General features: G+C 44.1%; 1 long non-coding RNA gene across 1 annotated transcript; it reads right to left on the minus strand.

The window, feature by feature from the left end:
- Positions 1-1,513: 1,513 nt before the first annotated feature.
- Positions 1,514-21,104, minus strand: LOC124251564 (uncharacterized). The gene is made up of 3 exons (XR_006891777.1): positions 20,852-21,104; positions 1,829-1,883; positions 1,514-1,523 (listed from the first exon to the last, which is right to left on the minus strand). It is a non-coding gene; the product is annotated as an uncharacterized LOC124251564 (long non-coding RNA).
- Between the last annotated feature and the right edge of the window lie 1,999 nt (positions 21,105-23,103).

Below are 23,103 nucleotides of genomic sequence, written 5' to 3' on the forward strand. Positions count from 1 at the left end.
TCTGAAAATTGCTCAGGCAGCGTCAGTTTCCTGAGCCACCAAAACATCCGTGTAGTTTGCTCTACCACCCTCCCTGAGGCCCGCTCAGGCTTGCATTCATATTCCTCCCCAGAAAAACAGAAGTAGAGGTTAAATGATCCCACTTGAGGGTTTGTTGGTTTTTTTTTTAATAATTATTAAACATGCTAAAATCACATAGAGTGGCTATTCCACTTCTGCCCTGACTCCACAGTGGGGCAGGTGGGAACTACAGGATTCACTTGATTTGTGTGGCCTCTGGGGATGGCTAGACTTGGGGGGTCAGAGGTAGGCAGGTTAGCAAAGCCCAAGAATCCCTCATATAGTACATCTTCAGAGATCTCCCCCTCCTTTATTTCTCTTTCCTCCTCAAATCTACTCTAGTTCCATTTCCCTGCCTGTGGCCCCTTGAACCTCTTCCACCTCTGCCCCTTCTTATCCTAGACTAGATGATGGAGAAAACTTTTCCTTGCCTCTACCAGTCCCAGTCTCCCTTCCTTGGAACTAATCTACTCAGCATGCTCTAATGTGGAAGCTGCTTGATTTAGGTCTGCCCAGGGGAAAAGGAGGCTTCAGTCCCCACTGGCTTGGCTCATAGGAGGGAAGTTGGAGGTGGTGGTGCAGAAGGAGCTAAAGGGGAAAAAACGTTACCTGAAGTGTGAATGTTGTAACCGGCAGAATAGTGCCTATACCCCACCCTTGGGTACCCTACTCTAAAGACTTCCTCCTCCCTCCTACATTGTCAGGGGTCCCTCTCTCAACCTCAGTCTTTGCTCTTCAGCCTCATAGGGGCAGCATAGGTACAGATCCAAGAGACTTATCCCACGGAGAAACTGGTCCACCCTTAGGCAAGTGGCTGCAAATTGAATTTTTCATCTTCCCCATGTTCCCTGTGCCTCTACTACTGTGATGGTGGAGGGGGCCAGAGAAAATAATATATAAGGGTTGAATTTGCCTCAACAAGAGGCTAGAGGGACAAAGAGACAAAGCTACATGGGAGTCAGAGCTGTGAGGAAGGGGAGAGAAGGGAGCAGGGTGAAGGGCAAGGCTGGTTATTCAGGAGCTGGGATCCTTTTTCCTTTTCTGGAATCGCCGGAACTTGCCCTGAATAGCAAGGGCAGCCTTCTCTGTTTCTGGAGCCGTCAGATCAATGTCGATCTCCTCCTCCTCCTCAGCCTTCTTGGCATTGCCAGCTTTCCCTGCAGATAGTTGAGAGATTCATTAATGAGTAAACCTGAATTGCCCCAGCCCCTTTCTCCAGGCCCTAAATATAGCGGTAAAGCCTACTTTCTGCTGGACTCTGAGGTCCCCCAATCTTTCCTAGGGCTAAGAATGCCTGGAACTCCCCTAGAAGTTTGAGTCAGGGCACCTAGGCTGAGAATTCGCTATCACCACTTAGGAGCTTTGCTATTCTTGAACCAAGATGACAAATGTCTTCTATCACCACTTATTCCTAAATCCTCTAATTCAGAGTCCCAGGGCACACTCACTTTCTCCAGCTTTCCCTCAAATTCTGATTAAGACAGTGGCTGGGATTACTTGATGAGTTTCTTCTATCATTGTGCCTGTTTCCAAGCACTCCAGAGCCAGTTTCTAAAATCAAAGAGTAAATACTGATAGATTTACTTCTCAGGAAAAAGCAGAAGGAAGACTATAGATATAGAAGTTCTAACCTAGTGGTTCATTTCACTTATCCACCTTCCTCTTCCTATTACAACTGACTTTAGGAGCTTCCAGATGTATAGCCCTACTCGGCTTCATGTCTCTATGTTCATCTGCACTATAAACTGCCTCGCCCAACCCCGCTCACCCTTTTCCTCTGGGCCAGGTGCCTGGTTGGTTGCTGGGGATGTTTTGGTATTAAGCTGCAAAAGAAAATTCAGAATATTAGATATTCATGGAAATATTAAGGTGCCATCCCCTTAAACTCACCATCATTACTTTCAAACCCTCCTGTTACCAAGTACATTCCTTAGTCTTTTGAAGAAGTGGGTCTTGAGATCATAGACCGGGAGAAAAGTCATCAAAATTCACTCAACAAGTATTTATCAGTGCAGAGGACAAAACAGACAAAACTCCTGCCCTGGTGGAGTTTACATTCAAGTCTATAGATAGACAAATGAATAAACAAAATGATTACTATGTTAAGTGGTAACAAGTGCTATAGAGAAAAGACAGGGACGGGAGGTAGTGAGTGCTGGGGTGGGAATGGAGAAATGCAGTTTTACACAGGAGAGTCAGGAAAAGCCTCTCTAAAATGTGGCATCTGAGCCACAAGCTGAAGGAGATCAGGGAATAAGGGTTGTGGATGTCCAGACAAGAGCTTTTAAGGGCCCTGGAGTGAAAGTGTGACTAGCCTGTTTGAAGACCAGCAAGAGACTGGTGTAGCTGGAGTGGAGAGAGGAAGGAGGAAGGAGGAAAGATGGATGGAGATGAGATCAGAGATAACCAGGGTTGGGGACAGATTATGTAGGGTCTTGGGAGTCTTTTTAAGGAGTTTGACTTTTACTACAAGGGAGATGGGAAACCACTGGAGACCTTTAATTTGCACAAAAGGGGCATGAGGGAGGAAGCAGAAAAACCTATTAGGAGGCTACTGCAGAAAACTAGGCAAGAGATAACGGTTGCTTGGATCAGCATGGTGGCATTGGAGGTAGTGAGAAGTGGTTAAATTCTGGGTATATTTTCAAGTATGACCAATGTGATTGGTTGATTGGATAAGTGGTATTGTGAGAAAGGAGTCAAGATAACGCCAAAGTATTTGGCCCAAGGAACCAGAAAAAAATGGCGTTGCCATTTCCGGAAATGGAGAAGACAGCAGGAGGAGGAGATTTTAGAGAAAGCACTAGGAGCTTGTTTTTGGACAAGTTTGAGATGCCTATTAGTTATCCAAGAGGAGATGCTTTCATAAGCTGATGGATATTCAACATGAATTAAAGAGAAGGATCTGGCCTAGAGGTATAAATTAGGGAGTTATTAACATATGGATGGCATTTAAAGCCATGAAACTGGGTGAGATCATCAAGGGAGTGAGTTCAGACTTTAAAAAAAGGTCAAATCCTGGGACATTCCAGTGATTAGAGGTTGTAGAAATGAGGAAAAATCAATAAGGAAAATTGAGAAGAAGTCAGATAGGAGAAAAGCCAAGAGATTATAGTAATTTAGAAGTCATGTGAAGAAACTATTTCAAGGAGAAGAGACTGATTAATCGTGTCAAGTTCTGCAGGTAGGCCTAGTAAGATAGCAAGATGAGGACTGAGAATTGACCCATCGGGTTTTGCTACATGAAGATCACTGGTGACATTGACAAGAAAAGTTACTGTGGAGGGAGGGAGAGAGCAAAAGTCTGATTGTACTGGGTGGATGAGAGCAAAGGAGGAGAGGAATTGAGGCAGCCAATATAGAATGAGTTCCAAAGAAATGGGAATGGGGCATGAGGCTTGAGCAAGAGCTGGGGTCTCGAGAAGATTTTATTTAAGATGGCAGAAATTACAGAATATTATGGAAATGATCCAGTAGAGAAGGAAAAACTGTAGGAGAGAAAGAAGATCATTGCTGAAGAAGGAGAAAGAGCATAAGATCTGATGCAAAAGTAGAGGGGTGGCCTTGAATGGGAGCTAGGAAAAGAACATCCACAGCAACTGGAGGGAAGGCAGAGCATAGGAGCCCAGATGCAGGCAGGTGGGAACATTTGCAAGGTCTCCTTTAATTGCTTCTGTTTTTGAAGTAAAATACGAAACAAGGCCATCGTCTAAGAGGAGGAGGGAAGAGGTATTGAAGGCAGGAGGGGGAAAGAAGGTATAAAACAGTCATCTAGGAAAACAGAAGAGTGAATGGACTAGGGAACAGTAATAGGATTGCTGGGAAGCATTAAGGCCCTTCACAAGGCTGAGGTTGTGAATTTGAAGTGAGATTAATCAATTGATATGTGTGCTTTTTCCCACCCTTTCTGCTCAGATGGAGAGTTAGATTTAACATAATAGTAATTCCCCCTCCTCAGAATCATATCAATAGAGCTGCTTCATCTGGACATTCCTCAGTCTCAAGGTACAACTCCTCTTCAGACAGAGTCGCTCCTCTAGGTTCCTGGGTACCCTTGGAGTCTGTTTATGCATTTCACAATTTTGAGTACTTAATATTTGCCAAAATCCAGGAACTTGGTGCTTTCATAAATGTATTCTCATCTCATCTCATCTTTGGAATATTTGCTCAATGGAGTATAAAGTATTATCCCTCATTTTACAGATGCAAACCTTTGTTGAATGACTGCCAGATATAAGGATTCTGCTTTAAGAAGCTGATAGAATCCAGTTTATGTTACGGAGATTATGCTGGTTCTACCCTATTTTGATAAATGCTTACCAAGCACTTAGTTGTGTTCAGCACTGTTCTATGCACTAACAGGGTATAGAAGAAACACATATTCATTCATTCAACAAACATATCAGTGCCTAATTCATGCCAAATATTGTTCTAGGCAAGGTGATATAGCAGTGAGCAAAATAAAGTCCCTGAACTCATTAAGCAGGAATGCCAGTCTGTGACAAGTGCCAAGAAAGAAAATAAAACAGAGTAGTCTAGGAAGGCTCTCTGATGAGTGACATTTGAGTAGAGGTTTGAATGACATATAAGAGCAAGCCATGTGAATGTCTGGGAGAAGAGCCTTCTAGGCAGATAACACATCAAGTGGAAAGTCCCCAAGGCAGGTTTTATGCCTGATATGTTCAAGAAAGAGTAAGAAAATCAGCATGGCTAAGCTGAGTGAGTAAGAGAAAAAGTCGAAGAAATGAAGTTGGGTAGGTAGCCAGAATATGAACGTCTTTGGACCAGGAAAAAGACTTTGGATTTTTTTCTCAGTTGATAGAAAGGCATTACAAGGTTTGAGGCAGAGGGAAACATGGTCTGACATGTTTTTAAAGGATCACTTTGACTTCTGGGTGGAGAACAGGGAGGCAAGAGAGAAACCAGGGAAAACAACCATGAGGGTCCTGCAGTGGTACAAGCCAGATCCTGGGGGTTTGGATGAGGCTGGTAGTGATGGAGGTGATAGGAAGTATTCAGACCTGAGACAATTTTCACAGTAGCATAAGTTGGATTTTTTTTATCGATATATGAGTAAAGATAGCTCTTTCTAAGAGCTTTGCTTTAAAGAGCAGCAGAGAAATTAGACAGTAGCTGGAGGAGTGTTTGGTAAGATGGGAATGATTTAGTAGAGAAGGAAAAATTGTTGATGCAGGAGAGACAGGGCATAATTACTAGAGCGATGTCTTGAGTAGGCAAAAGGGAATGGATCTAGTGTACAAGCAGAGGGGTTAGCCTTAAATAGAAATATGGACAGTTCATCCACAATATAGGAATGAAGGCATAGAATACGGGTATAGATGCAAACAAAGTGGCAGACGTAATGGGAATGTATGAAGTTCTCTTCTGATTCCTTCTATCTTCTCAGTGAAACAAAAAACGTGGTTGTCAGCTAAGAGAGAAGAAGAGGCAGGAAGTATTAGAGAGTTGAGGAGAGAGGAGAATGAGTGAAATCATCATCTAAGAAAGTAAGAGGGGGCCGGCCCTGTGGCCGAGCGGTTAAGTTCACGTGCTCCGCTTCGGCGGCCCAGGGTTTCACTGGTTTGGATCCTGGGTGCAGACATGGCACCACTCGTCAGGTCAGGTTGAGGCAGTGTCCCATGTACCACAACTAGAAGGACCCACAACTAAAATATACAACTATATACTGGGGGGATTGGGGGAGAAAAAGCAGAAAGAAAAAAAAAAGAAGATTGGCAACAGTTGTTAGCTCAGGTGCCAATCTTTAAAAAAAAAAAAAAGAAAAGAAAGAAAGTAAGAGAGTGAATGACTCGTGAGCTGTGGTAGGATTACCAGGCATCACTAAGCGCCCACTTGAAGTTAATGCACATGGATTTAAAGTGAAACTAGTCAAGATATTGTCCCTCTCTTCCAGGCTGAGTGAGGAGATAAGACAAGTACCCAAATAATATTTACTGAGCATGTATCATGTGCCAAACATTATCCTATTTAATCCTCTAAAATCTCTGAGATGTCATCCCTATTTTATAGTTGAGAAAACAGATTTAGAGATGTTAAAAATCTTGCCCAAGGCCAATTCATACGACTAGAAAACAGTGGAACTGGCTTTGGGACCCAGGCTGACTGCCTCCACACTCTTAACCAGCAGGCTGTACTATCTCCACAAGATGGAAGATTGTCACATGCTGACACAAATATGCTAATACATTAACAATTACTGAATCTAGATGGAAAGCATATGGATGTGAATTGAACTATTCCTTCAACTCTGGTGAGTTTTTCTAACAAAAAGTTATGGAGACATAAAAAAATAATAAAGTAAAACAAAAGTTATTAAGATAAAAAGATGCTGATGCAGTGCTGTATTTGACAGGGAAAGTGTATTTAATAGTAGGTTACAAATTTAAAAATTGTTACATAGATGGACAATCCCATCCTTTCGGATGTTACTGTGAAAATCTGCAGCCAAACTAAGATGGTTTCATTGATCACATGCAGTTGTCAAAGGATATACTGGTCACATTTACACCACTTTTTCAAGTCTTGTGATTTATTTGTGTATTCCTAGCATCTTGCAAAGTACTGGAGATAGCAGACAGTTATAAAATAATTATCCAAGACTTTTTAAAGGAGCTTATAAATTGATAAGGTCCAACTTTTGAAAAGACATAGATTGCTTATCTATGTGTGTGTGTGTATATGTATTTTTTTTTTTAATTTGACAATCTGGAAGAACATGCACAAAAGTGTTCCTGAAACCCTATGGAAATCCCCCCTTTGACCAAAAAGAAAGGTTCCATGAGAGGAAGGGTTGTTCCTGAGACTCTTGGGAGACTGGCCAGTCATTACTCTTTCTTTCCCCATGATCTTCCTGTGGTCAAAAATTTTTTTGCAAATGATCAATATAATGGCCCAGTAGTTACCTAGGTGACACCTTCTATTCTGGTATACCATCATCACAAGAGTTTAGTCCGTACTGCAAATGCATGCTATGGATGGGGTGTTCCGTAATAGAATAACAGTCAACAGTCCAGACAAGAAAGTCATGGGGTCAAGAGGCAAGTTCTACAGTTCCATAATCTCTGACTTCAAATCCTACTTTCTCTATTGCCAGCAAATCCCTGACTGATCCTTGCTTTAACTATTATCCCTCTGTCTGACTCTAAGCCTGTTCCTGTAATCCATCATTTCTTTTCTCTCACCCCAGCCCCTCCCCTTAGAAGGGACATCTGGACTCAAATTCTAAATATCTCCCCTCAGGTGGCTGTCCCTTCCTCCACTTTGCTTCTCAGATGAGCTAACCTTGAGAATCCTCTAAGTAGGAATACGTCTCAGGACTGAACCACATAGGCCATCCCTTCCCCTCTGCCCTGCCAGCTGTCCCCTTTCATGAGTCTCTCCTGTGATTACTGACCCTGGAATGGAGCCATGGCTCAGCTGTTGTCAGGACCCCCAGGGTTCCCACCTCCATTTGGCTTAAATTTATGAAAGGTCACTGGGGAGACAAAAAAAAGGGTACTGTAAGGAGAAGAAACCCCTATTACTCACAATGCCCCCTTGAAATCTCCCTTGCACCTTCTGCTAAAAAGTAGTACGCTGGGGCCATTACCCCCTGCCCCTCCTCCCTCCACTCTTTTCAGCCAATTCTCAAAATACCCACTTTGGACACTCTGGATTTCTGGATTTAGTTGTTAGTGATTTGCTGAGGTTGGCGGTGGTGCAGTTAGATCACAAACTGTTAGCTCCCACCCTCTATATAGTACTCAGCCCTTTACTGGTCCCTGGTCTCTGCCCCAACCCTCCTGTTTATTTTCCAGAAACTCAGCAACTTTAGATGAATCAAGGTCCTTGGGTATATCCATCTGAAAGTCATCAGACTAACCACACTTTGGGTAAACCAAGGAAGCAGGGAGGTCCACACCGGGTGAACCAGACACCAGATGCTGTATAAGTGTCTCTTACAAAAACTCACACCTCCAGAGGATTGATGCTAACCCACAAGAGCTGTGACAGGTGAGCGTTTCTCAGCCTCTCATTCTAGCCAGGTAGGGATTAGAAACTCTCAGGTGCTCTTCTACTTCTTTCAATACTGACCTCTTCCAACCAGAAATAACAACAGTGATATGGTTTAGCAAATCTTTCATTTTCCTTATAGGACCCAGCTAGGGGAACTGGAAGAAATCAAGAACTTCAGAATACCACCTCACCTTATTTTATTAACAATTACATATGTAATACTATGGGCCAGTCACTTTTCCAAGCACTTTACAAACATTAATACATTGAATCCTTATAACAGCTCTATAAGATAGGTATTGTTACTATTCTCATTTTACAGATAAGGAAACTGAGGTCAAGAGAGGTTGATTAACTTGCCTAAGGTCATACAGCTAAGAAGTAGCAAAGCCAGGGTTTGAACCAAGATAGTCTGACTCCAGGGTCTACATTCTTGAACATCATGCTATGCTATCTCTCAATCTCCAGCCAAAAGCATGGCATGCGTGTGCATGTGTATGCACGTGTGTGCATATACTTGAAGAGGATGTCCAATGTGAGACTGTTTTAACTAAACAAGCTCTTCCACGCAGCAGAGCAATCCCCAGGTCAGAAGGAAAGTCCTAAAGATCATGATTTCCTTCCATTCCCACAGTTAGGCAGCTGTATTCAAGGACCAGTCTCTCAATCCACAGTCTCCAACACTTTCTTCGTGTACTGTCTACAGGGAACATGGGGAACAGGGTACTGTCCTCCCATTATGGGGAAATCTTGCATGTTATTTGAGAACCTGATCCCAGACCATGCCTACTGACTCAGATTCTTTCTCTGCCACTTGAGCTAACCACCCTGATTCTGGCTTTCATCTTCACGTTTGCTCAGTCGGCCTCCTGACACACACGGGGCTGACCCCTGGGGGACAGCCATAAGCTATGTGTGTGTTCTTCACTCACAGGGCCAGATGCTAGCCCTTCAGATTGTGAGAATTCCACATGCAGGATCATCTCACTGGTGTCTATTTCAAACGACTCCCTTGCTTATCTTCAAGCCTGTTATTCCAAGTTTCTAGTGAGCTTGAAGCTTGGGTCAGTTCAGCCTCACTGCCCATAGAAGATTAAATGTTTCCCACTTCCTAGCACACACCAAACACTAATTAGCAACTGTGAGGCCCATCAACTCTTGCCTTTTCCCAGAGGGCCCTAGTTTCTTTCCTTGCCTACCTTCCTGTATTCCTTTTCTCCTCACCTCTGGGCCCGATGTGCTCCAATGTTCCATTCCATCATCTTGGCGGTAGCTGTCAATTCCCTGTGAGTATACCTTTGTTTCCTCTGCAGCTCAAAGTTGTGGACTCACCCTTCCCATGGATAAGGAGGACAAGGAGAGGCCTGCTGGCTTAGGGGTCTTTTTCCTTCAGGTTTGAGACTGCAGAGAGGGATACAACACAGGAATACCCTCCCTTTCCCTATCAGATACCTCCTCCCAGGGCATTTATCAGCATTCGGATGATGTCTTGTCCGTCCATCTGGACTTTAGACCCCATTCCCCTTTTCTCCTTCTCAGGAATCCTTACAATCAATTCCCTTCACTCTCTTATATATAAAACCTCTCCCTCTCTTTAAAAAAAAAAAAAAAAAAAGGCTTCCTCAATCTGAATTGCTTCTCCAACTAACATTACAGAGAAAAGAAGTGGGTCTAGGACCAAGCCTTGAGGAACCCCCATATTAAAAGGTTAGGGAGATCTTTTCAACAAATAGTTCTGAAAGGACTGGCAGCCGTATGCAAAAAACAAACAAATCTCAATCCATACATTGTACCCTATACAATAATTAACTCAAAATGGATATAAAACCTAAAACTGTAAAACTTATAGAAGAAAATACAGGAAAAAAATCGTTGCAACTTTGGGGTAGGCCAGGATTTCTTGGATACACCAAAAGCACAATCCATAAAAGCAAAAAAGTAGAAACTGGACCTCAACAAAATTAAGAACTGTTCTTTAAAAGACACTCCTAAGAGAATGAAGAGACAAGCTACAGACTGGAAGAAAATATTTGCAAAGCACATGTTTAATAAAGGATTTGTATACAGAATATATAAAGAACTTTCAAACGTCAATAATATGAATACAATTTGTAAAAAATGGGCAAGATATTTGGACACTTCACCAAAGATGATACACGGATGGCAAATAAGGACATGATAAGATGTATAACATCATTAGTTATCTGGGAAATTCAAATTAAAACCACAATGAGATACCATTACACATCTATTAGAATGTTTTTTTAAAATGACAATACCATGTGCTGGCAAAGATATGGAGTGTCTGGAACTCTCACACATTACTGGTGGGAATGCAAAATGGTATAGCTACTTTAGCAGTTTCTTAAGCATATGTTTACCCTATAACCCAGAAATCTACTCTTAGGTATTTACCCAAGTGAAATTAAACCTTATGTCTACACGTAGACCTGTAAGTGAATGTTTATGACAGCTTTACCTATAATCACCAGAAACTGGAAACAATCCAAATGTCCCTCAACTAAGGAATGGATAAACAAATTGTGGCTTATCTACACCATGTAATACACACGCAATTAAAACAAGGAAGGAACTACTGATATACACAACAATACGGATGAACCTCAAATGCATTATGCTAAGTAAAAGAAGCCAGACCCAAAAGGCTGCATTATATGATTCCAATTATATGACATTTCTTATAAAGGCAAAACTGCAGGGACAGCAGACTGATCAATGACTGCTAAGGGCTGAGGTCATGGAAGAGGTGACTACAAAGGGAAATGAGGGAATTTTGAGATGATGGAACTGGTTTATATCTTGATTGTGGTGGTAGTTGCATGACTGTACAGATTTGTCAAAAATCACAGAAAACCATACACAGATAAGGGTACATTTTACTGCGTGTAAATTATACCTCAATTTTTTAAAAAGGGAAAAAGGTTAGGGAGAGGTCAACAAGCTAGCAAAGACTGAGAAAGAGCAGTTAGAAAGGCAGGGTAGAGAGTTGACTGGGGTAGGGGTGGTGGGCCAGGGCCTTTCAAGTCTCTCATCTTTTCATAACTAGACTTCTCAGAACACTGTCCTTCTCCATTTCCTTACCTCCCACACACTCTCCTATCCACTTCGACCTAGCTTCTACTCCGCCTCCACTTAACTGACTCTTCTTTAGATAGCCAATGCTCTCTGTGATACTAAATCAAATGCAAAAGTTTCAGCTCCATTTGGCTTGACCTCTTGAAGCATTCAACACTCTTAATCATTTCACCTTTCCCAACACATATTCTTTCCCTGGTTCCTGAGACATCATGGTTTTTTCTGGTTTTTCTCCTATCTTTCTGGACACTTCTATCTAATATTTAAGTATTAGAGGCTCTCAAGGTTTAGGGCTAGACTCTCTTCTGTTTTCTCTTCCTAGATGATCTTATCTGTACCTATGACTTCAGTTATCGTTTATACCAGCACCATCCAATTAGAATAGGGGTTGGCAAACTACAGCCTACTGCCAAATCTAGTCTGCAGGCTGTTTTTTAAAGTAAGTTTTATTGGAACATAGCCATGCCCATTGTCGACATATTATCTGTGGCTGCTTTGGCACTACAACAGCAGAGTTGAGTAGTTGCAACAGAAACCATATGGCCCACAAAGTCAAAAATATTTACTATCTGACCCATTACAGAAATTTGGCAGACGTCTGAAATAGAACCTTGTACAATCACAGAAATGTTTTATATCTGTGCTGTCCAATATATGGCATCCACTAGGCATATGTAGCCAGCCCTGGTGGTCTAGTGGTTAAGATTCAGTGCTCACACTGCTGCGGCTGGGGTTTGTTTCCCTATCACAGAACCACACCACTGTCTGTCAGTTGTCATACTGTGGTGAGTGTGTGTTGCTGTGATGCTGGAAGCTATGCCACCAGTATTTCAAGTACCAGCAGGGTCAACCATGGACAGGTTTCAGCAGAGCTTCCAAACTAAGGCAGACAAGGAAGAACAACTTGGCCATCCACTTCCGAAAAAACTGGCTAAGAAAACCCTACAAGTAGCAGCAGAGCATTGTCTGATATAGTGCTGGAAGGTGAGAGGATGGCACAAAAAGACCAGGCAGGGTTCCACTCTGCTGTACACGGGGTCGCTAGGAGTTGGAATCAACTGGGTGGCACTAACAACAACAAGGCACATGTGGCTATTGAGTACTTTCAAATGTGGCTAGTGCAACTGAATAAAGTTTATAATTTTATTTAATTTTAATTAATAAATTAATAATTAATAAATTAAATAGCTACATGTGGTTAGTGGCTACCGTATTGAACAGCACAGAATGCCACTGAGGACTCGAATGTTTATCTCTATCCCAGACCTCTCCTCTAAGCTTTAAAACATCTCCACTTAGCTGTTTTATAGAAACCTCAAACTCTGTGTGTCTCAAACTGAATTCATAATCCTACCTACCCAACTTCATGCTCTGTAAGTGTTCTCTATCTCATCCAGCGAGAAACCTAGAAATTGTTCTTGACACCCTTCTTTCTTTCACATTGCCTATGCAATGTAAATATTAAGTCCTGTTAACTTGATCTCCCAAATCTCTCTTAATCCATTCACTTCTCTCCACTGCTACCACCCTAACAGTTGTGCTAACAACTGTTGCCAATCTTTTTTTTTTCTTTCTGCTTTATCTCCCCAAACTGCCCCACACATAGTTGTATATCTTAGTTGTGGGTCCTTCTAGTTGTGGTATGTGGGACACTGCCTCAACGTGACCTGACGAGCAGTGCCATGTCCGCACCCAGGATCCAAACCCTGGGCCGCCGCAGCGGAGCGCACGAACTTAACCACTCGGCCACGGGGCTGGCCCCCTAACAGTTGTTTCTTACGGGGACCACCACAATAGCCCAAGTGGTTACTGATGCTCTTAGGATAAAGAACAAAATTCTTAACATGGTCTACAGGCCCCACATTATGCAGCCTCTGATCACCTCAGTAACCTCATCTCTCGGACATACCATGTTCCCTCCCACCTCAGGACCTTGGCACATGGTTCTCTTATCCCTGCTTCCCTTTTGTCTAGTTAATTCCTACTTATCCTTCAGAGCTCTCTTCAAGGATTCCTTCTTCCAGGAAACTCTTCTTAGCTCCTCAGACTAGGCCAGGGCCCTCATTATAAGTTTTCACAGCACCCAATATTTCTTCTTGGTAGCACTTATTACTAATGTAATTAAATAATAATTTTGTGGTTAGATATTGAATGTCTGTCTTCTCCATTTCTGTGCAAGTTCCCATGAGGGTAGGGGCAATGTCTATCTTATTCACTAGTGTATTCCTGGGGAATAGCACAATGATGCACATTCAGTATTTGTTGAATGAGTGAAGAGAGTTCCCACTCTGCTTTATTTGCCGCCTCATCCAGATTTCTGAAATCAAATTTTTTTTCAGAGAGGTGAGGGCCTCCATTCTGTAGCTGGTTCAGAGATGGTGAAAAGGGTTTCAGGAGCCAGGTCATTGCTTTTCCTCACTTCCACATATGTGCCTGAAAAAGAGCTGAGGACAAAAGGGAAAAACTTCTCCAGAAGTGTATCTCAGATTACCTGTAGTACAGGTACCACGTATTTGTCTTATCTCTCCTTCCCCACCCTCACCACCCCCCAGATTCCATTTCCTTGAAAGTACAGTCCATATTTCCCATTTATTTGTATATTACTTACACTAACTGCAACACATCTTGCACATAGTAGGTACACAACAGATATGTTTATGTGAATTAAAATTTTCTCAAGTCTCAAATTCCTGAGAGAAGTAATATGGCATATTAGGTGGAGTCAGACAGATCTGGGTTCATAACCAGGATCTGCGTTGAATATCTGTTCAAATCCCAGCTCTGCCATTCTGAGCTGTGTGACACTGGGTAAATCACTTAGCCTTGCTGTGCTCAGACCTCTCATCTGCAGAAGAGAGATAATATTTATCTTGAAGGATGAAAAGAACTAGAGAAAATGTATGTAAAAAGCTAGCACATATTAAAATAAGTATGTGTTATGTTGAAGTAATATAACTCTGGGTTGAATATAAGAATAGGTCAAGTTCCTGGGGTATTGCATGGTTAAAGTCCTGGAATCAAAGAGTGGAGTTGCCAGAGTACATTTTCACTAAGTGGAACTGAAGGAGGCAGAGAATACCTGGGATTGCTCTAAGGGCCCTTGAGGCTTAGTCTGCTACCATAGGTGCTTCATAGCTGATCTCTTTTTACTCTAAACCAACCCTGGAAATCACAATCTCCCTGTCTTCCCAATGCCTGTCCCCCAAAATGCTGACAATGGCTCTAAACCCCTGGTAAAGGGCCCAACAATAGCCTGCTTGGACAGAACCATATTCTGTACAGCAACTGCAAGTGTCCAGGTCTGTAGCCCTGGAGCCTCCTGGAACCCCTCCCCAGGTTAGGGGTGTACAGGAGGGGCCCTCCAGCACAGCACCTCCAAACATGTTCGCGTTTCATTTCAGAGAACCCTTAGACACAATTTTTTTTAGTTGTAGACCACAGGGAGAGGGAGATTAGTGCTCAGAAGCAAATAAACCATATCTCCTGATCAAGTTCTTTCATCCACATTTGCATCACAAACATGATTGTGTAAATCTTTTCCTTGCCTCAGAAGAATAGTTGTTAGCATTGTCTTGGCAAAGTCCCTAAAAACTGTCAAAGCAGTAGCAACTCAGGTGCTGTCTCCCTGTTGCCACTATCAGGAAATAGGTATCCTATAACTCAAGGCCCAACTCACCCTGCTCCCTTCCTTTTTGTTTCTTTTATCTTCACTGGTGTTGCCACAGCAACCATTGTCACCAGAAGAGGCAAGATAGTGCCACCCCTTCTGCTCCAAGCAGCAAGTTAGAACAAACCTTGGGAAAGGTAAACTACCCAGATTTCCCCATAATTCTCATCCCACTCCCTAAAGAGGGATCATGGGTTGTTAACAGCAGCAACAGACAGGAACAAAGGAGCACCTCATCATACCTGGACCACACATAGCCTGCATTTGCATGACGTAGCCTGGATGCTTGCAAATGAAAACGCAGCATAAACACATTATAGTACTGCCAGAATCACTTAGTTCACATGAATAGGCACAGGGACTCAGAGTTCTGTCCTACAGGCCAGGGCAGGGAAACCTAAAAAGGGCCTGAATCCTAAAAATCCTAAATATGAACCCAAAAAGACCTCTTTCTTGCCTTTGTATTGACATAAATCCTAGGCTTCGTAAGCTCCCTGCTTGCTTTAGAGGCTCAGAAAGTGAAGGGAGACAGGAGTTAGTACATCTGCTTTCAAGGGGTGACAAAGAGGCTTCGGGCCCCCACGGACCCTTCTATCCCTGCTGACATATTCTTTCCCAATGCTAAATGAAAGTCACTGCTAGAGCACCTCAGAGAGCCTCTGGGATCCCCTGGTGCCCCTGAAAGACCCTAGACTGCTGTTTTTGGAGCACTGTTGGAACTGTTTCAACTCTTTCAGTGCAGCAACCAGCTGCAGTCCTCAAACAGCTTCAGAAAGACTTGCTCAAGGTCACCCTCAAGATAACAACAGAAAAAGAACTAGGAATCCTTACTCCAGGTTCTATGTGCACACATTCCTCTCCTCACATAGGGAACATAACCCAAAGACCCAAATCTCAGGTGCCTCCTAAGACAGGAATAGGATCTAAGCAGTCCGAGTTCCCAAGCCCCCTGGTCTGTCCCTCTCCCCTTAGCAACCCCACCCCTGTTTCCTGGAATAGCAGTACCCCCCACTGGAATCAGAGGCAGAATTCCTTGGCCGTGCCAGCTCACGGTATGCAGTGAGTCAACAGCCCCAGCCCATTCCCCCCAGCATGGGCTGCCACGGTTTAATGAGTGGTTATTTGTGGTGCTTTGCACACAGCTTGGAGCTGTGCCTTCACCCCATACTGGGGGTAGGGGTGGGGGAGAGAGAGTAGTGTCAAAGCATCATTTATTACTATAATCTTCAATGTGCATCCCACCCATGGCGTTAATGTCCCAAAATAAACGTATTAATTCCCCCTCAGCCTACAAAGCAAACACTCAGCTGGAGGGCTTTGTGTGGGAGGGAGGCAGCACCAAAGACAACAGAACGGTAAATGGCACCTCTTTTCCCTGGGTGGGGGGAGGGTGGTGGGAAACCTGGGTGGGCACGCCTTCAGGAGTCAGCCCAGAATGAAGCAATAATCAGGCTCAGGGAGGAGAAGGTGACAAGACAAGGTCTAGGTTTTTAGGCACTCGTTTATAGGCACCTGCAGGGATGCAGATCTCTTAGAAAACGTGGTTTTGATCTGCTTCTGATTAAGCTTAGTCTTGCAGGTAAAATAATTCTGAGGCAAGTTAAGCCATTTTGAACCAGTCCTGCCCTGAGTCCTCCAAGTCAAATACTTTAGAGTTAAGAGAACTGCTCTCAGTCCTTTCTTTTCAGAAAGAAAACCTCTCCTTCTGGTCCTTGATGCTCTGCACTTATGGAAATCAATAATGGGCACCAGAAACTAAGAACCCACGAAGAGAGGGCCTCCAGGCTTCCCCTTTCTTTCATTCCCATTAGCATACCCACTCCACCTCATCACGTTCACCGCACTCATTTCTAAGGTGACTAGGCATATGGATAAGGAAAGATAGTACTTGCCCTGCCTATCATTCTACCAAAATGTACCCTCTTGAGAAATATCATCCTATGTTGGTCTCTCCTCTCTCCCTATCCTCTTGCCCAGCCTTTACTAAATCACGCTGCTTGGATTTCCTATAGAAAGTATTTGTAATATACTTAAATTATAATAATATGCCTTAAAAGTTGCATGGAAATTAAACCATCCTATATTCATTGGGGTAACATGTCAGAGTATTATAGAAAGTTCTTTTGGGATGAGAAGCCAGCAGTTCTGTGCCCTTGTCTTGGTTCTGGTACTGTGTAAACTTAGACAAGGTTTGGGCCTCAGTTTCCTCATCTGTAAAATGAGAAGATTGGAAGAGATGATCTTTAGGGCTCCTTAACAAATCTAAAATTATATCACTAAAATGTTTTGATATATTATTTGAGATTTTCTTGGTGAAAGATATACCTGTATTTCTATCTTGAAGGATTTTTGCAAAATTAAGTTTATTTTTTTTTCCATGATAAAATAGACTCATGAAAGACAATTTGGAACTTTTAGAAAAACAGAAAGAAAATGAGGAGAGACATTCATAGAACCACTACCTTGAAAAGACGATTACTGACTTTATCATTCTTCGTCTCTCTCTGCAACCCTATCTCCTTCACTTTCATCAGTTCAGACTCTCCACAGGCCGACACGAAACACACATCAGGTTTGCATATTTGGACTCCAGCCACATCACTTATGGGTGCCTGTCCCTATAGAGACTTGACATCCTAAGAGCTAACTGATCACAGCTGCAACTTAGGAAAAAGAGTCGTCCATATTCCTGGGTCACAGGATGACAAAGTCATCCCCTTTTTTACGAGCCAGATGCTCTTGTTCAAGCAGCTAAAGCCAATAACCTGAATGGTGACTAAAAAAAGATGAGCAAGTTCGAAAACCAAGTTCTGGTTTCCCTTACTTCGGAAGACAGATATTTCCAGAGGTGGAAGGCATTCCAAGATGAAGTAGCTAGCCCTTCGATTTTATATGTCCAATACAACCATAATAAACTTGGATTTCCTCCAAGTCCCTACCAGGTTCCCTAACAACTGGCTTACAGAAGACGTAAGAGAATGATGTCACCCGGACCAAACCTTCCATTGAGGAGAAGGTTGCAGGTTCAGACAGATATGCACGGGCAAGTGAATGTGATCCCTAAAGTGTGGGATCCCCATTTCTATTACTTAAGAGGACAACAAGCAGAATAATAAAGGAGGGAGCACCAGTTCTAAGATCTCCCCTAAAGAGATTTCTAATTGATCTGTCTCTTGCTCCAGCCCCTGCCAGCCAAAACCCAGGACAGACACCACGAGGATAATCACTAGTCATCCATGACCCCCATTTCAACAGAATGACTGCTGGACCAAGGGATTCCTCCAGCTGGGCTCCTCACAGTTGAGAAACGCAACAGGATCACAGAAGAACTTGCAACTGTGCTTTAAGCAGCCAGCTACCCACTATGACAAAGGATTACAGGAAAGAGCCCTCGGGTTCTGAATGCATCTCCCATTCCCATCCTTCACTGAAACTAGCAAAAAGTTATTAAACTGTAAGAGCTAGACTGTGATTCACAGCAATCAGTCCTGCCTGCAGCTGCGAATGCAGACAAGCCGGAGATGAGCCCCTGCAGCTCCTCTGTGCACGAACACACACACACTCACAGGGAAACGCTCTGCTGCAGTACTGAGTGACAGCAAAAAGCCACAAAGGCAAAGTAGAGCTGGAGATCCTCCCCAGCAGCCCCCCCAGAACCGCTACACTTTTAGTTGCTCTAGGTCTGAAGACTCCTCCCCAGTTTTTGTTCTTCAGTTGAAATGGGAATCTCTCAAGGAGATCCTAAGTCCTCTCACTTCATGCAGGTTCTCTGAAGCAAGAAAATAGGGGTGGGGGAAGTGAAGCTTATATAAGAATCAGGGTACACAGGGCTTTCCTGGGCTAGGGACTTCAGCCTGGAAGAGTAGACCCCTGGGGATGGGCTGAGAGAAGTGGAGCAGTTTGGAGTCTCCCTGGAGTTCCAGAGCTCTAGGCAATACTTCCGCTTTTCATCATAGCTTTTACAAGAGGAAGAAAACAGGCTGGGTCTTGGCCTCGAGGGAAGCAGGGACCCTTTGGGGATCTGGTACAGAGACAGCTCGTCTCTGTGTACACCTAGGTGGCTGCTTCAGGATTTTACAAATACTCATCCCTGAAGCCAGGCTCAGCTCCGTATCAGGAGGCAGCTTCGACGGCTAAATTGCTAGTTAGAACCAGTTCACTCTGACAGCCTGGGAGGCTGGGCAGCCCCACACACACTGACGCCTAGTCCCCATCCAAGGCTCCTGCTCTCATCCTTCTCCTGAGCTCCTGATGTAGGCTAGCCAAGTCCACCTGCTAAGTCAAGACTTGACCTTTCCCTCAAACACCAAATTGCCTTCTTTGCCACCGAAACAGCTTTGTCATTCCACCAAATACTACCCTAAATGCCAGTCCCTGTAGCGTGTCCTACAGAATGGCTGTGCACGTCCCCCAAAAAGCACAGGCTAACCACCCATCTTCATGTTGGCATAGCCTTTAGATCTCAAATTCCCAAGGGATGGCTTGAATTGCGACTTTCAGATTTAGAAACACTAGAGGGGGTGCTGAACTCTAGACCTCAGTGAAAAGAGGACAAAGAAAACCTGTCTTTTCATATCAGGGCTGAAAGAGGCAAGAGGAAAGAAGATTGAACAATTTTTTTCTTTTCTTTCGGAAAGGCTGCCATGGTCACAGTCACAACTAGCAGAGGGACTAGAAACCACGTTAGTTCTTCTGCTGCCCCCAGACCAGCTGAATTTTCCGGGATACATTTAGTGGACATGGCAACCAAGACAACACAGAAGTTAGCACTAATTGGCTCCCTGGGCGACAAGTTTTGATAGGAGCCAGCAGAGTTCCTACTAAAAATGAAGATCTAAACTGACACTCAGGTTCCAGGGTCCTATCCCTTCACTAATTCACTAACCTGTATCCTTGAGAATTTTTGTGCTAGCTTTCTGTAACACTCTAAAAGAGAAAAAAGAACAGGGAGATAATAACAATAGCTAACACAATTTGAGCACTTACTCTGTGCCAGGTACCGTTCTAAGTACTTTGTATATATTATCTCATTTAATCATTAGAACAACCAGTATTATCCCCGTTTTACTGATAAAGCACTGAAGCAGAGAAAAGTTTAGTAACCTGCCTAAGGCCACACAGCTAGGAAGTAGCGGAGCTGGGACCTGGCATATAGCTGAAAAGCTGGATTTAACACAAGATCCTGGGTACCAGGAAAGGGATTGCAGAAAGCAAGCTTGTGATGTCACTGCCCAGACCGACTTCACTTGGGAAGAAAGATTCCTGTTTCTGGATGCCTACAAATACGGTCAAACAATGGGAGAGGTCTTTCAGAGTCTCTGCTTTGACCCCCACCTACGGACGGTGTTCTTTGAGAAGCAGCAATCACAGTTCCCGGACTGGGTCTGGCTCGGAGAGCCTGCTAAGAGACCCCGGATGCAACCAGTACTGCAGAGGGAGGTCTACTCTCCAAAGGGACATCTCTCCAGGAGCGGAACATGCCCCCCTTACAGGGCATTCCTGAGTATCAGAAATGGTCCCTCCAACGGTTGGTTCCTGACGGAATGAGTGGAGGGTAGGATGCCACCTTCCTAAAAGGGGAAAAGAGCACACTCCAGGGGGCGAGCATTGGAGTTCTTGCTGAATGCTAAGAAGTGCAAGAGCAACACAGCTCTACAAGAGGAAGGACAGAGGCGAACGTTTTCTCAGAAGTCAGGGGAGTGGGACGCCCGAGTAACCTCGGGGCAGTAAGACAGATGGAGGGAGCAGTACCCCGAGAAGACGACTTACACCTGAGACCTCAGCCCCCGAACTCTACACCCGATTCCCGTCCCCCTAGAAGCGCCATCCACAGTCCGGGGACTTAAAGTCTCCTTCTTCTATCGCTTCCCAGCGCCCCGAGGTGGGAGCTTTCCCAGGGAGCCAGTGGGGCGCCCTCGGAGGGTTCTCCGCCGCTCTGGGCTGCCGCGCCCTCCCTCGCGTCCCTGGGACCCGGAGCAGCGTCTTCCCCGCGCCGCAGCCCGCGCCGCTCACCTCGCTCATTGCGGGGGCCGGACGGGGCGCGCGAGGTGCGGCACGTGCAGGTGAGGCGAGGGGCCCTAGGGGCTGCGCTGGCGACGGCCGCGAGCTGCCGGGCTCGGAGGCAACGCTCCGGCCGACGAGCGGAGGAGAGTGAGTGCGGAGAACCGCTGCTCGGGCGCCCGCACCCCGGCTCTCGGCGCTCAGCTTCCCGCCAGGCTTGCCTTCCCGACCTGCTCCTGTCAGAGCCGCTCTGCGCGCCTCCTCCGGCCCCACCCTTTATAGTCAGCTCCATCCTCCTCCAGTCCGACCAATAGGAGCGCCTCCTGCCACAGAGTGACAGCCCCTTCCGTCCAATGGTAGCAGACTTAGAGGTCTGCTGTATTTCCAAACTAGGGTAAGACAGTCAGAGAGCGGGAAGGAGGGGGAGCCGGTCGGCGGATGAGAGCACGGAAAATGAAGTAGGGGGAGCAAAGAAGGAGGGAGAGGAAGGAGTAGCACACGAAGGAGGGAAGGAGGGAGGGGGAAGGAGGGAGGATGTGAGTTTGGGAAAGCGAAGAAAAGAGGAGCTGGAAGGAAATCAAGAGGGTCCTTGAGAAGCGGCAAACAGTGAATGAAAGGGGTAAAGCTAAGAGACGTTGCAGATTTAAGATTTAGTAATAGGATGGCAGTCTGGACAAGAGAAGGGCTCAACGGAGGAAGGGCAGGAAAAGAGAGAGAGAGGGAAAAGTGGACGATATTCTCTGGCAAAGAACAGGGAAATTGTGATGTGCCTGTTTGAACTGGAAGATCATAGATCTCAGGAGTTGCCAGACATTTTAGGATTCATCAATCCTACCTCCCACATAATGCAAAAATCCCTCTCCAACAAAATGATGGTCCCCTAATGTCCACGTGAATAGGTAATGAGCTCCCCCCCAAATTTAATTTACTACTGCTTATCCTTTCAATCTCAGTCTGACAATGTGGCCTCCACTGTGCCAGGCATGGTGGTGAAGCTATAAAAAAAGGAGACACACTTATGACCTTGTACCTATTGTTAACATTAAAATAGGTATCAATATGCAAGTCCTATTTCCTAGAGTCTAGCTTGTTTCTTTCTACAATTCAGGTAGCAACCTATTTGGTTGTCCATGTCTGAGTACCAAAACTAGCCAATCGGACTCTGCCCAGGTGTAGGGAGCAGATGTGACAGATGAAGCCCACAGTCCAATCTATATAGATTATTTTTCAATAAGATGGAACTTTACTAAATAATTACTATGTGGTATAAGTTTTAAGAAAAAAATATGATTAGAGCAAGACCAAAAACAATAGAACACCTAGGTAAAAAAGTCATGAACTTTCCAATAACTTCAACTGCTATTCCTATTTACCACATATCTAGCTTTCATTTCTACTTTAAGAAAATTGTTTAAATTTTCTTTCCTGTGATGTTTCTAGGCATTGTAAAACCTCTTAGCCTACTTACATCTTCAGTCAGCCAAAGCTAAACACTTTCAGCTCTAGCTGTTACGCCCTGTTGATAGTTTCTTTCATGGTCGGTAATAACTGAGTCACTAATAGCTGAGCTTTTCTCAGCTAGCAACCACTGATCTCTTCTCAGCAACCAGATTCAGATAAGACCTCAAATAGCCCTTTCTCCAGCTAGACTCTCAGTGCTTTGACATTTTCTCTGCCAAGTCAAAACAGAGAAGATGGAAAAAAAGATCACTTTTCCCCCATCCACCTGAGATCCTCTGATTCTCACTTTCCAATGGGAATCTGGTTGCCTAAGTTACTAAGTTTCTAACTAGGCTAGCTCCTACTCACTCTATGCAGCCTTCCCCCATCTTTTTAACGCGCAGCCAGTTAGCATTGAAAATCTTGTTTAGTGAAGCAGACCTCTCCAAAGTTCTTAAAGAGCTATGCAAAGGTTACAAAGAGAATTCAAGATCCTAGATCAGAGTTCAGCAAGCTTTTTCTGTAACAGCCAGATAGTAAATATTTTAGGCTTTGTAGGCCTTATGGTCTCTGTTGAAACTACTCAAGTCTCCCTTTATAGCTGGAAAGTAGTCACAGACAATACATAAACAAATAGATGTGGCTATATTCTAGTAAAACTTTATTCATGGCACTGAAGTGTGAATTTCCTATAATTTTCATGTGTCATGAAGTAATCTTCTTATACTTAAATTTGAATGTAAAAACCATTCTTAGTTCACAGGCTGTGCAAAAACAGGCAGCAGGCCAGATTTGGGTCATACACCATAAATTGCCAACCCCTG

The sequence above is a fragment of the Equus quagga genome, chromosome 13 (assembly GCF_021613505.1).
Source record: "Equus quagga isolate Etosha38 chromosome 13, UCLA_HA_Equagga_1.0, whole genome shotgun sequence".
Taxonomy (NCBI): domain Eukaryota; kingdom Metazoa; phylum Chordata; class Mammalia; order Perissodactyla; family Equidae; genus Equus; species Equus quagga.